The sequence below is a fragment of the Haliotis asinina genome, chromosome 3 (assembly GCF_037392515.1).
Source record: "Haliotis asinina isolate JCU_RB_2024 chromosome 3, JCU_Hal_asi_v2, whole genome shotgun sequence".
In the NCBI taxonomy this organism is placed as follows: domain Eukaryota; kingdom Metazoa; phylum Mollusca; class Gastropoda; order Lepetellida; family Haliotidae; genus Haliotis; species Haliotis asinina.
Genome location: NC_090282.1, coordinates 73,070,302 through 73,084,946, shown reverse-complemented (window position 1 = coordinate 73,084,946; position 14,645 = coordinate 73,070,302). Strand labels below are relative to the sequence as shown.

General features: G+C 38.2%; 1 protein-coding gene across 8 annotated transcripts in view; it reads left to right on the top strand.

Annotated features, from left to right (window-relative positions):
- Positions 1-14,645, top strand: part of LOC137278424 (rho guanine nucleotide exchange factor 28-like) — a 252,564-nt gene that overhangs the window by 65,306 nt on the left and 172,613 nt on the right. The window lies entirely within an intron of this gene.

Sequence of the window (14,645 nt, the reverse complement as noted above, 5' to 3'; positions counted from 1 at the left end):
TTTATTTGATACTGTTGCACAACCATCACATTGGTTTCAAATTATGCAAGGATGCATTTGAATTTGATACTTTGTTATTTGCATTGATGCAGAGTTTGAGAAACATTGTTTGATGCAAGAAAGGGATTGATTTGCAAGATTTGTTGTTTGAGCTTTGATTTTACCGTTGAGGTTAGTTAGTGTGTAGTAGATAAATATCCTTGCCTTTTAAGTGTTGTCCGGACTCGTGCACAGGGCCAGAGTGAGGAGCCTGGTGTAGTAATCAACTTACATCGCTTATCCATGATAATGGTGTGTTCAGAGACTTGCAATGATTGCCCCCGAACGTGGAGCTGGAGCGTGCCGTAGTGAAGCCAGGCTCGTCAGCTGACGTCAGTCCATTGAATCCACTGCAAATGGTTTGTTTGCCAAATTGGAATACTTGTGTGTTGGATGGTTTCAAAATTCACTCAGCGTGAAAGTCATTTCTAATGTTTTTGGATGAGGAATTGTTGGTTCCACTGTTTCAGGTGAGTGAGAGAGGAAGGTGGACATAGCGGGGATGATTGTGTTGCTGATTGAATGGACTTTCTTGCATCATCGTTGATTTTCTATTTCTCATCATCTTTTTAATTATTCTTGTTATGGATAGGGAATTTAGGAAACTGTGACTATTTTCTGTTGTATTTCACTTTTGATTTCCAGTTTGACATCTGTTTGTTCTTCGCTACCAAGACTGGCTTGAAAGTTTTAAATTGTTTATGTAAGAGATACATTATTACAAAGAGGTTTTGAAAGGAACTATTTTCTTGATGATACCTATGGCCACTGTTTTGCACCTCGCAATCATTTTATTGGACTCAAGATTATTATTGTCATTTGAAGCGATATTCCCTTCACCAGAATCATGATATTTTCATTTTTGTGTTTTATTCAGGTGATATTTTCCTAGCATTCACCCCGTCAATGATTTTCTGGGAAGATTCCGGAGGGAGTTACACAATCAATTAGCTAAATATTTTGACAGCTAAAATCAGTTTGCATTCAGCAACATTAATAGCTTGTCATGGGGAAAATACCATTTAGTCATTAGAGGTAATGTTGAGAAAAAGGACAGCCTGACAGTAGCGGGATAAGTATCGCTGAGCTTCAAAGCCAGCAGCGGTTCCTCAATTTACATGCTTATTGGACTTAGCTTGGGATGTTGTATTATCTTTTATGGGAAACAAGTGTTCTTGAGCAACCAGATCAGTGTTAAAATGACATTCTTATATTTTTTTCTTATAAAAAAAAAGAAATTATGGATTACACCTTTATTTTAGGGACAGGTCATTCATATGTGAAAGATTGGTCATGACTTTTTTTTTACAATAAATGAGAGAGGGAAATTTTGATAGCAGTCAAATCCCATAATAAATGACGATAACTGTCCTGAACAAGATTGTGAAATTGGTTCTGTATATTTTAAGATTTGCCCTCAAAATATGATTTATGGCAGTGAGGTTCTCTTGTTTATCTCATTCTGTTATGAGCAACTGTCCCATTTGTGTAGATTGATGCTCATGCTGTTGATCACTGGACTGTCTGGTCCAGACTTGATTATTTACAAACTTCTGCCATATGGATGGAATATTCCACCATATTATGGAGTACAGCATTAAACAACAAACAAACAAAATATATAGAAAAAAAAGAACAGGAGTGCTTTGGCAGTTGTCAAAGGTAGATTCTGTATCTGTAGAATGGATAGTGTTTGAAGTAAACCAGACACGAATACATGCTTGTAAACACACATGCTGTTGTCTTTATGTAGCAACTGGCTCACCTCATTAGCAGAAACTGTTTGTGTTAATCACACAACTGGGCGTGTACTGTCTCTCCAGAGTCCACAAAAACTTACATCTCAAATTAAAAACTATTTCAATATGGCTTCTTTGTCTGCCATTTTGAAATATTTCCAAGTATGTTTACCAGTAGGATGTATTAGAGATGTGGTAGGAAAGGGTAGTGGTTCAGTCTAAAAAAAGTGTTTCTTAAAACCAGTGATTGTCAGGGTACAAGTCATATATTTAACATGCTCATTCAAGCGGTGACGTCGACATCATGTGAACCAAACCTTGGTAAATATCAGTTCAGCATCATTTTATGTGTGTCAAGGGATTCGTTAGATTTTTCAGTATGTGTTTTGAATGAAATAAGAAACATTTGAAGTCGGCTGACTCCAATAATCTGTTCATTGTGATGTCAGTGAAATTATACATGTTGCCTACTCGACTAATAACCTTTCATAGTTTTACGTACAGTCCGACATTTCCAAAGTATGGCACCACACTTGATGGGGTCATGCTGTAGATAAAAATAAGTGCACTACCTATTGTTGTCATGGTTATTGTATTAATACAAGTAGTGGGCAGGAACCGATCTACTTGTAATATAATAACTGACATTTATAGATTACCTTTGTGACTTTTCCTCACAGATGACATTAGTAGTTAATAAGCTATCTAAGTTCTACCAGTTAATATAAAGAAGTATGTACACTGTAACAGTAATCTCTTCGCTCAAGCTTGTGGTATTGTGAAATTGCAATAAATAAAGTCCAAATAGGTTAGGAAAGAAATAGACATTTTTAGCTGAGGTTGTATACATAAAATTCTAAATTAAGGGTTACTATGTATGTTTTTATTCTAATCTATGTTTGTTGTATAAGTGGGAAATGTGAGGATGATAAGTTGATTGTGTACCTTATAAAGATGACCACAGTGTAAGAAATGTAGTTATGCAATAAGTTACTATAGAGACCAGGTATAAATGTAAGCCCCAACAGATTTTTCCATTTTCGATAGCCATATTTGTTTGCATAAAAAATAACATATCAGCAAAAAAGGTAATTCTTTCAATAGCAGACAACAAGAAGCTTTTAGTGTTGTAATGCTGAGTTCTCAGAGACTCTGAGATGATAGATGAAGCGTATGTTTATCAAGGAAAATATCAGCTTGTACAACATCACCACCTTTCATTCACCAACTGGAAGGACGAACCCTGTATAAAACTGTGTTAATCTGATCATATTATTTGAATAATACTATTACATTCTTAAGTCCACATTCATGAAGCACAGAGAAATTAAAAATTGTGATTTCAGCAATTGTAAGATATCATATCCTCTTACCTATTTTTATATATTTGTGTTTATGTAATCCAAAAAATATTAAAGAAGAATGTTTTACTATCTGTGATTGCCTGTGTCTCAATAACACTGGCTTTAACTTCTGTAATATGAGAAGACTTGAAAGACCTCCCTTTTTCAGCACTTTATAGATACAGTGTAAATCCACAAAATGAGCATTTGTTGTGAACTGCAAAAAATGACAGTGTAGAGGGCGTGTCAGTTTAGAGAACTCTTCACATTTCAACCTGAGAATAACCTTCCATGTGCTGTAAAATATGACTGAACTATGTGTTGATAGTCATGATGTTTTCCATGCAACTTAATGCCATTGGTAATCCACTTTGTTGTTTGTATAAGTTCAGCCAATCAGCAAATCAACATGGCAACCAAGATACCAGGTGCCAGTCTAGAGAGTGTTAATCACTGTACACACAGTCAATTGGGCTGTCTTTTTTGTGCCGAAGTACAGAATAGACTGATGGTGGATTAGAGGGTGTGTAAATGAAATAGACTAACTAGCTGCAGCCAGGACCAAATTCTAGTGCCGATTAAGAGCATGCTAGATTTGAGGATTGCTGGTTTAGAGTGCTTCAACTGAACATGCAATATCTAATGGTTTTAGGAATGTGACAGTTTTGGCAAGGTAATCCCCACATCTGTCCTGAGAACATCCAACATTAACACTGTGGTCCATTCATGTTATTACTTATCTATTTGGGGAAGTGATCAAACCTGATCATTGTCTAGCAGTGATGTATCATATTTACTGAAAGAAGAGGCCTCATTGGTGCATTTATCTGATCATGATACCAAGATTACAAGATTAGATTAATGCACATTTGTTTGACAAAGTTGACTTCATATGAATCATGATATTTAGTGACACTAGACACCCTTCACACATATTGTAATTCCTTTGAGGAAACTCACTAGAATTCCAATCACACAAAACTCTTTGGATCCCTGATTCAAACTGATTAGAATTCGTTTTGACCCACTAATTACAGTTCTTCAAGACAGAGTGGTAACCAGGCTTTCAGACAGACTGTTTTGACTGAAACATGCATTTGAAACAGATTTCACACTGGAGTCAGTTTGAATTTACTGAAGTGGCGTGACCAAAAACTACAGTTTTATCATCTGCGTTGTTACGGAAATGTATAAGTTTGGTTTTGTCTGATGCTGAAGAAGTTTTGTATTATCCTTGTTCATATTACAATCACAGAGAGTGAGTTTAGTTTACGCCACTTTAAGCAGTATTTAAGCAATATGGCGGCAGTCTGTAAATAATCAGTTCTGGACCAGACAATCTAGTGATGAACATCATGAGCATGTATCTACACAACTGGGACACGACAACTTGTCAACCAAGAGAGTGAGTCTGACGACTAAATCCTGTTAGTCGCCTGTGACAAGCATTGGCTACTGAAGACCAATTCTGACCCGAACCTTCACTGGTGGAAAGTGAGTGAGTGAGTTTGGTTTCTTGCTACTTTGAGCAGGATTCCAGTTGTGTCACAATGTCTGCTTCATGTGGGTGGAAAGTCTGAAGTGATGAGAATCTAACACGTTTAACACTTAGCTCCAACAACTGAGCCAGATGTGCTGACAAACCTGGAAACATAGCTGGACCTAAATTTTCGAAGCTCTCTTAGCGCTAAGATAGTCATGAGTTAATGTTAATGTATGACACTTACGACTATCTTAGCATTAAGAGAGCTTCGAAATTTAGGCCCTGGTGCAAACTGGGATTCAATAACAGTCATTGATACCTGGCATGCCCAATGATTGCAACTCTGTCAAGCAAATTGTAGTGTCAGAGGTGACTCAACCACCTGTCCCTCCATGTCATACTTCCAATGATTGCAACTCTGTCAAGCAAATTGTAGTGTCAGAGGTGACTCAACCACCTGTCCCTCCATGTCATACTTCCAATGATTGCAACTCTGTCAAGCAAATTGTAGTGTCAGAGGTGACTCAACCACCTGTCCCTCCATGTCATACTTCCAATGATTGCAACTCTGTCAAGCAAATTGTAGTGTCAGAGGTGACTCAACCACCTGTCCCTCCATGTCATACTTCCAATGATTGCAACTCTGTCAAGCAAATTGTAGTGTCAGAGGTGACTCAACCACCTGTCCCTCCATGTCATACTGGAAGTAGCTTTGATGCTTGATATATTTGATATTCTGGTCATCATTTCATTATGGCCTGTAGTTGGCTCTGAGTGAAACATCTTGATTGTGTACAGAAGAGTGCAGGATATTGGATGTATACAGACAAGTGGAGGATCTTATGTTGCCTGTGGTCAGATGGGTAAAGGATCTGAGTGAAGGATATTTGTTGTGTACACAAGAGTGAAGGATCTGACTAGAGGATCTTTGATGTATGCAAGAGTGTAAATATCTTGGTTGTGTACAAAGGTATGATGGATCTTGGTTAAAACAAGAAATGAATGCTAATAATAGATACCATTTTCATTCATATGCATGAAGTCTGTTGCATGTTGATGCATCTCCCTCAGTTGTGGAATCTAACAGACAAGCAAATTAACGCATACTTACCATGCTATGTGGTATTCATGCCAACACAACTGTCATAAATGGAATCCCTTCTGTCTTCCTGGGCACGGCTATATTCTCATCCACAAGGGTAGACATACGGTGTCGCTGAACGTTGCCAAACTGTCATTCACATCGTCATCATGTTACTGTGGTTACAAGAGTACGGATATCCTCTGTGGGTTTTGTGAGTGAATGTTGCTATGTCAGAAATATTCCAGAAAGTAATTTCATTGCCTAGTCAGTGGTGACTGCAGGACTTGAATATAGCCATTGTGCCTTTTTGCTTTGTGGAACAGATGCTTGGACTAGCCAAACCAGTGACTGATATCATGAGCATCCATCACTTTTGTGGGAAAATGACAAAATATCAGCAAGGTCATTCATTGGAACTTCCAGTGTCTATGGGACCATTTCTGCTGCAGAATGTACTGATGGAGTGATCATATACTGCTCTTGATCAGGTTCCCTGGTTGTCAGACATGCTGTGTAATTTTGTGCAGAGTCATGTCCCTTGTGTGTACCAGGAAGCAGTGGTGGTGATGATTTTATATTGAGTTGGGTTTTATGCCACTTGTAGCAATATTCTTCCAATATCATGGCAGAGGACATGAGAAATGGGCTTTAGAAATTTCACTGATGTGTAGAATCAAACCCACGCCTGCATGTGATGACCACTTGGATTAGATACAATCTACCCCATTGTACTGATTTTTATAATGAATCACACCTTGTTTATGTTTCTAGATTTGTCATTATCAAACCATGCATGTGGGTTCATAATTGTGGAAACCTTCATAGATCTGCTGGGGTGGTGGTGGTTTAGCATAATGGTTAAAGTGTTTGGTCATCATGCCTAACAACCAGGTTTGAATCCTCACGTGTGAAGCCTCTTTCAGGTGACCGTCATTGTGATATTCCTGGAATATTACTAAAACCGGAGTAAAACTCACTTACTCTCTTATAGATCTGCTTTACTTCTGGCTTTCTGACGTTCTCTGGTGTAACTTCAGTACCTCAAGGTGGTACTGAAACTGTCTCATCTTGAGAATGGTGGGGCAGTGGTTGAAGCACTGACTTGATGTGAATATATTCTAGGTTCATTTCCATTTTTAGATATGAAGACATATTAAGTTTTAGTGTCGACATTTGGACACCAACTCTGTGTTTAATTTTTCTCTGTGGACTCAAGACATTGGTTGTCTTATTTCACTGATTATATGTGTGCTTCAGTCACTTCAACAAACCTGGGTACCTTTAGGACAGTGGAAGGTGTTGAGATAGGGTGTGAGAAGGTGAGTTTATTTTATGCCTCACTCAGCAATATTCCAGCTATATAGCAGCAGTCTGTTCAAAAGGGAGTCTTGACCAGACAATCTATTGATCAACAGCATGAGCATCAATCTACGCAACTGGGATATGATGACATGTGTCAACCAATTCAGCAAGCTAGTTCATTTAGTCATATTAGCCGCCTCTTACAACATGCAGAGGTTACTGGAGATCATTTCTAACGGGGGATCTTCACAGGTTGTGTTGAGATAGATACATAGCTGACCTTTCTTTGAAAGGCATTTTAGAAGTTGTATAGATGAAGGAAAACCAAGTACTGTGGATAGTCAACTTCCTTATTGGAATTGGTGTGACATTTCGATATAGGTACAAACACCATTATCAAGCAAGTGATACATAGAGTTGTAACATGGAGAATATATGCATAGCTGCATGTGTGTATATACAATTGACAAGGTTGATATACATGGGATTGCTGCATGTGTGTATATACAGTTGACAAGGTTGATATACATGGGATTGCTGCATGTGTGTATATACAATTGACAAGGTTGATATACATGGGATTGCTGCATGTGTGTATATACAGTTGACAAGGTTGATATACACTGGATTGCTGCATGTGTGTATATACAGTTGACAAGGTTGATATACATGGGATTGCTGCATGTGTGTATATACAATTGACAAGGTTGATATACATGGGATTGCTGCATGTGTGTATATACAATTGACAAGGTTGATATACATGGGATTGCTGCATGTGTGTATATACAATTGACAAGGTTGATATACATGGGATTGCTGCATGTGTGTATATACAGTTGACAAGGTTGATATACATGGGATTGCTGCATGTGTGTATATACAATTGACAAGGTTGATATACATGGGATTGCTGCATGTGTGTATATACAATTGACAAGGTTGATATACATGGGATTGCTGCATGTGTGTATATACAATTGACAAGGTTGATATACATGGGATTGCTGCATGTGTGTATATACAATTGATAAGGTTGATATACATGGGATTGCTGCATGTGTGTATATACAGTTGACAAGGTTGATATACATGGGATTGCTGCATGTGTGTATATACAGTTGACAAGGTTGATATACATGGGATTGCTGCATGTGTGTATATACAATTGACAAGGTTGATATACATGGGATTGCTGCATGTGTGTATATACAGTTGACAAGGTTGATATACATGGGATTGCTGCATGTGTGTATATACAATTGACAAGGTTGATATACACTGGATTGCAGATATACAGGGTAATAGTGAATAAAACAATATATTTAATGAATTTGGCAATAGATAAGTTGATGTACACTGAGATGGTTGATGTACAAGTTAATAAACGATAAACTTTTACTCACTTGTGCCTCATTACAGATTACACTATTACAATTTCAGAGGAAGTTTGATGCTGTATGGGACAATGATTTTGAAGTTCTATAGTTTTGTAATGCATGATTTTGAAATGGCGGCCAGAAGGTAGAACTTGATAAAATACATTTAAAAAGTATGACAGATCTGATTGAGTGGCCAGTGCTTTCTCCTTAACTTAACAAATGAATCACATCCTTTCACCACACATAGTGACTTTACCTGAAATAAATCAACACTTCACCCCCCATAAATGTGACCCCAGGCAATAGAAAAAGGTTTGTCAGCAAACTGTCCATGAACTGAAAGTTTTTCCTGCAATCACTATGTCAGGTACAGGGCAGAGGATTTCCCAGCAGAGACCTTTGTTGTCAAATATGGAACTGTCGCTTACCCTATCTAATGTCTCTCCCTGTCCTTCTTCTCCCTCTTTCTCTCTTCCCTATCCCCACTCTTCCACCCCCCCTCCCAACACATACACTCTTTCCCCCACTTTACCATTTACGGTCATGTGGAGAATCCCCCTTTTCTCATAATCAGAATGACTTACGTCAGATAGTGCGTCCTTGTGATCAGTGTGCAAATCAGTATTGACTGGTAATGTGTTTAACAGATCTATGATGTTGTCTGTGACGTTGGCTAAGACGTTGACGCAATTCTAGTATGTATACATTCGAAACTGGGCAGGAAGTTATGGATACTTTCAGACTTTTTGTCCACTGTCTACGCTGATGTTCGTCAGCCGGCATCTTCTGGAGCAGCACTGATGTCTCTTGCATTGATCAGCTGAACTGCATGTTGTAATCAAAACGAATCATCACAGCCGGCTCAAGTTGGACTTATTATAGAGTTAAAAGCGAAGCTGTATTTAATGACAGGGTGTCAATTTTCAGATGATTGAACTTGAACAATGTTTATGTCTCGAGTGATATCCTGGCTGGTTCAAAGGCCTGATGCCCCTCAGCTATGATATCATCCCTCCTGACATTGGGTTATTGTTATAGAGGTGAAGCACATGTCCTTGTTTTTCATGTGACATTGTGCAGTGATTGGTGAAAAGGGGAACATACCCAACCTGTAATTTCCTGTGACTTCATGTCATTGTTTTTTATTTAAAGTTTAATTAGGATACAGAAATAGGTTTTGTCTGTGTTTTTCATGTTTAGGTTTTTGGCGACAACTCTTTAACTTCTCAGTATTTTTTTTTCAGTCTTGTGTGCTTACAATGAGTGTCCTGAACTGTCACCATATGCCGTTTTTGAAACTATGCTTTTTCAGTTGATTGGAATCTGATTGGAGGAAAGCGATCTTTTCTAAGATGTATAACAGTTAGAAGAGTATCTGTTCTTCTCTGAAGGGTTTCTGAGCAACATATTGCTGTTGTCTTTTCTGTAGAGAAATCTCTGCTTTTAGTATGAAACTTTGTTCTAATTCCTTTGCCTCTCAGGCCCTGCTCTTCTCAGCAGGTTCCCGGGAAGAGTAGTTTCCTGATACCAACTGCTTGCAAAATAGATCTGTGGTAGGCTCTATATATGCATCTGTGTGCTGTGAAATAGCTACCCCAGTAGGCTCTGTATTTGCACCTGTGTGCTGCATCTGTGTGCTGCAGAAAAGATCTCCAGTAGGCTCTGTGTTTGCACCTCTGTGATGCTGAATAGATCTCCAGTAGACTCTATGTTTGTACCTCTGTCATGCAGAATAGATCTCCAGTAGGCTCTGTGTTTGTACCTCTGCCATGCAGAAAAGATCTCCAGTAGGCTCTATGTTTGCACCTCTGTCATGTTCTGATCCTTGCTAGAAATAGTCCACACTATTCCATGATTGTCCATTGTGACAATCCAGTGATCAACAACATGAGCATTGATCTGTGCAATTTGGAACCAGTGACATGTGTCAACCACGTCAGTGAGTCTGACCACCCGATCCTGTTAGTCACCCCTTTGCAACAAGCTTGGGTCACTGAAGGCCAATATTTTAACCCAGATCTTCAGGGGTTCCAAAAGTCTGGTGTCAGGCTACAAACAACAGCATGCTTCAAACAAACATCATCACGTTACCAGTGGGTTGTTTATCATACAGCTGACACTTCACACTAGGCTACCGTGTTTTGGTTCCCTGGTTGATGAATCCACAATATTGTGACACAGACAGAGGTGATTCATGACGTGGGATGATGCTCTCACCTGCTGATGCCATCAGTCACTATGATATTTGCCACAGGTCATTATATACCAGTATTTGAAACTCTATACATGTAAGGCAATAGAAAAGGTTAAATGTATGAATAATAGTGATTGAACACTTTCTTCAGCAGCACAATAGGAATCTCTGCTATAAAGGCAGAATTGACAATATCATGAGTGATTTTTAATTGCTGTCAAATGTTGAATAAACCAGGTGTTTGACACCAGGTGTTTGCAGATTGCTGAACATATTCTGCCCAACTGGTGACACCTGTGATTGGCCATGAACACATGTGCAAGGGCAAGTCAGTTGTACAAAATATGTAAAAGCTTAATGCATCATTTTGGTGAACAAGTATGTCTTTTGTCTCTGTAGACTTAATTAACCTTGGATTATTGCAAGCCTTTCTTTATGAAAAATCATGAAATCATGAAAATACCAGATATGATTTCTGAGGGAAGAAGGCCAAACTGTGTCCCACATGAAGTGTACTATAACATCAGGCCTTGAATTTTCACAAGATCTCTATAATGATTTTAATGGAGCTTCATTCAACAACAGCTCTACCTGATGAACTCTGGAGATTAACAGATATACAGACTTGTCTTCATTTCTGTGGCTCTGATGCTATGTCTGGTCCTGTGATAAATATGTTACAGTCAAGGACAATGTAGCTTTGGTGTTCTTAAATATGTGGGGTCTGTATTGGTTGATTTCCCTTGTAATTTGACCCACTATCTCCAGAATGATGAGTTTGCCAGTTTGCCTTCAAAGTATATTCTATTGTTAATAAGTTGTGTACTTTCTCACTGTTCAGCAGTGTGGCTTGAGTGAGAGGGGGGGACACATTTTCAATATATTTGTTGACGTTCAATCTCCGTTGTCTTGCCTACAGTCAAGTTAACTTGCTTTTTTAAACCGGTCGTTAAATAAATGTTTTTTATTAACCTTAATTTAATTTTGGAAGTGACATTTGCTATCATTTGCATACAAGAGAATACATTGTTAGGCAAATTTCATGCTGTATCAGCAATTTTATTCCATTTACTGTTCACACACCCGAACAAAACTCAAAATATGTGGCCTTTGTCTGATTGAGATTATTTACCAGCACCATTTTAAATAGTTAATTGAAACACCGTTTGTCATAGTGGAGATTTTGTGACAAGAAATGGAGACTCTGAGCCTGGAGATTGTCCTGCTTGTCACCCTGTGACACATAACCAGTTAACTGCCCGCTAATATGATGTACCACAGGGCTGTCTTCCTGGATATGTCCAGATGGACCATACATTGGTATTCCTACGAACTGACTCTGATGTGAACATGAAACCTAATTTATAGCATGGGAATAATTTGCAAGTATAAGGGAATTTACAGCAGGGTCTCGACAGCTTGAAAAATGAAACAGATTAATGGTGTAACTTGTTTTGTGTACACATAAAATCTGTTGTCATTCCTATGGTTCACCTTTTGAACTTATAATCTGAAATAGATAAATAGGTACATAAATAAATAAAGAAAGAAATAGATCAATAAACAACCAAACTAACAAACAAACAGATCCGATCAGTCATATTGAAGATTTGAGTGTCATGATGATGAATTTGTCCCATAGGTCGACAGATTAATTTTCTAACATGCTTCATTTACAGCTTTGGATGCTTGTAAAGCAATAATTTGTTTTTTATTCCCATGACCATGTCTTCCTACTGGGTACCCATTTATGACTTGACGTACTGTTGAAAATTTCAAAATTGTCTTGCTTCTCTAAGGAAATGTTTATTTTCATTTTGTGTAGCAATTTGGTTTAAATTTTTATCAAAGATGTCATGCCTAGAACAAACGAAGGAAGTGAAGTCCTTGTGGTTAACTGATGATTATGTAACACCTCATACCACTATCTAATGTGTTATCATGAACCTGTTATTTAATCTTGGAAAAACATCAGCTGTCATGTATAAGAGTTCTTCCTTGCCATTTCTGTACTTGATAATTGTGTTAGTATCAACACTGAAATGCACACTCATTGTAGAAAAGAAGTTGTGTATCTATGCTATTATCTCAGTATTTAACACACATACTGAACAGAAAAAAATGAAATCTCATGTCGACAAAAAACAAACAGTTGTGTTTCTTTTGCTGTTCAGTATATTTGGGGTTACATTGTGTCAGTGCAGTCCAGATTTTAGTACTTGTGTTGAGTTGAATTGAGTCCTATCTTGGATTTGATAGGAGTTTGGTTCTCAGATAGAATTCAACCCAATGAAAGTACTAGAATCTATAATTTAATGAGAAGTGAAAGCCCAACATGTGTTGACCACTTTCCAAATGGCATGATGTATTTCTCATCTCAGCATCATTCATCCAAAGCCACTCTGAAGAACTTGTAAAGCATGACCAAGGTACTTCAGTTTTGAGATCGATGTCTCAATTTTGGAGTCTTTGAATTCATAATACAGCATGGAAGAAAACCCTGATAGCTTCACAATTTTGTGTGAAAATCAAACCATTTAATCTTATAAAAAATTTAAGTTAACATGCAGTTATTGTTCTGAAGTGTACAGACATGCCCAGTATGGCTGTTCCTTAGTCCTTGAATGCTACTCATTGTTCGATCCAGCCAAGGAAAAGTTTGACTGACAGTTCCATCTTCGTGAACGGTTAATATTGCACAATAGAATATGATCCGATTCCTGTTGATTGGCCATTTTATCAATGTTGGTCTTATTTTAGAGTGTAAAAAATGATGGATCGATTGATAGTGACAGTTTGATTTGCCTCAGGAGGATTGGTCTGATTGAGGCTGATTAAAACTTGTCAAGGATTTGTCCCAATGTGGGAAGCGTCTTTAAGGGCTAATTCAAGTCCCTCTTTCAACAACTGGCAGAATTCGAAAACAATAAACATGGCTGACATATTTTCACATGCCACTTGATTTAAGAGAATTGAATGTTGTTGGTGCATTTCCGTTTTAATTTATGTGATTTTATGAATCCATCCTACTTTGTCCTAGAATCACCTTGGTTTTTTCTCTCCATTTTGTCAATTCCTAGTCTGTAGCCCTTTTTCCCTTGGGAGACCAGAGTTAAATATGGCCCCGTTTCACAAAACTCTCGTAAGCCTAAGGTCTCGTAACTTTTCCCGTAGCCTTTGCACCTCCTATGTTACAGTATGCCAGGTACAAATGCTACGAGAAAAGTTACGAGACCTTAGGCTTACGAGAGCTTTGTGAAACGGGGCCCTGCTGTTTCATTGCTTATTGACTGGTGGGGTAGACTAGAGATTAAGGCAATTACTTGTCACCCTGAGGACCGGGTAAACTGTATTCTGTTCTACAGTTCCTGAACCTCATTATCCTCCCTAATGCCTAGCCTTCCCTGCAGTGCTAATTGAAGCAAGTCTAGATTTCCCCAGGTCCTGGATCTTTGGTCTGTATTGAGCTCCTTTACAATTTTAGCAAGTTTGTTAGCGACAATCACAGTCATATATATTCAGATGCTAAACCTTTCTGTAGGTGTGCTGGTGAGGCAGGATGACCTGGCTGATGCATGCCTGTCATTTGGAACTTGTTGCTGATTCAGTGAACCTGAAACTCTTTGTCCGTATCACAATATATGGTTGTTTCCTCAATAGTTTCCTCAGTTAAACTGCTCGCTTTTGGTTGTGCCAAAGAAATGAGTCACTTAATCAAAAGTGAGTTAGTCAGTGAGTAAGTATGGTTTTACGTCGCTTTTAGCAATGTTCCAGTGATATCTCGGCAGGGGACACCAGAAATGGGTTTCACACATGTGCTTATGTGGGGAATCGAACCCATGTCTTCAGCATGGTGATTGAACGCTTTAACCACTAGGATACCCCACCACCCCAAAATGTCAAGTTAGTTAACATATAGCGTTTCTTAGAGCTGTGTTGAATATTAAGACTAGTGTATGCAGTGTCATATGCTATATTTGTTTCTCAGTGACTGTATTTACCTTAATAATAAACTGTCCACTTAAACAAATATGGACTGACAAATTACTCTTTCACTGTTTTAAGCACTAAGGGTAATT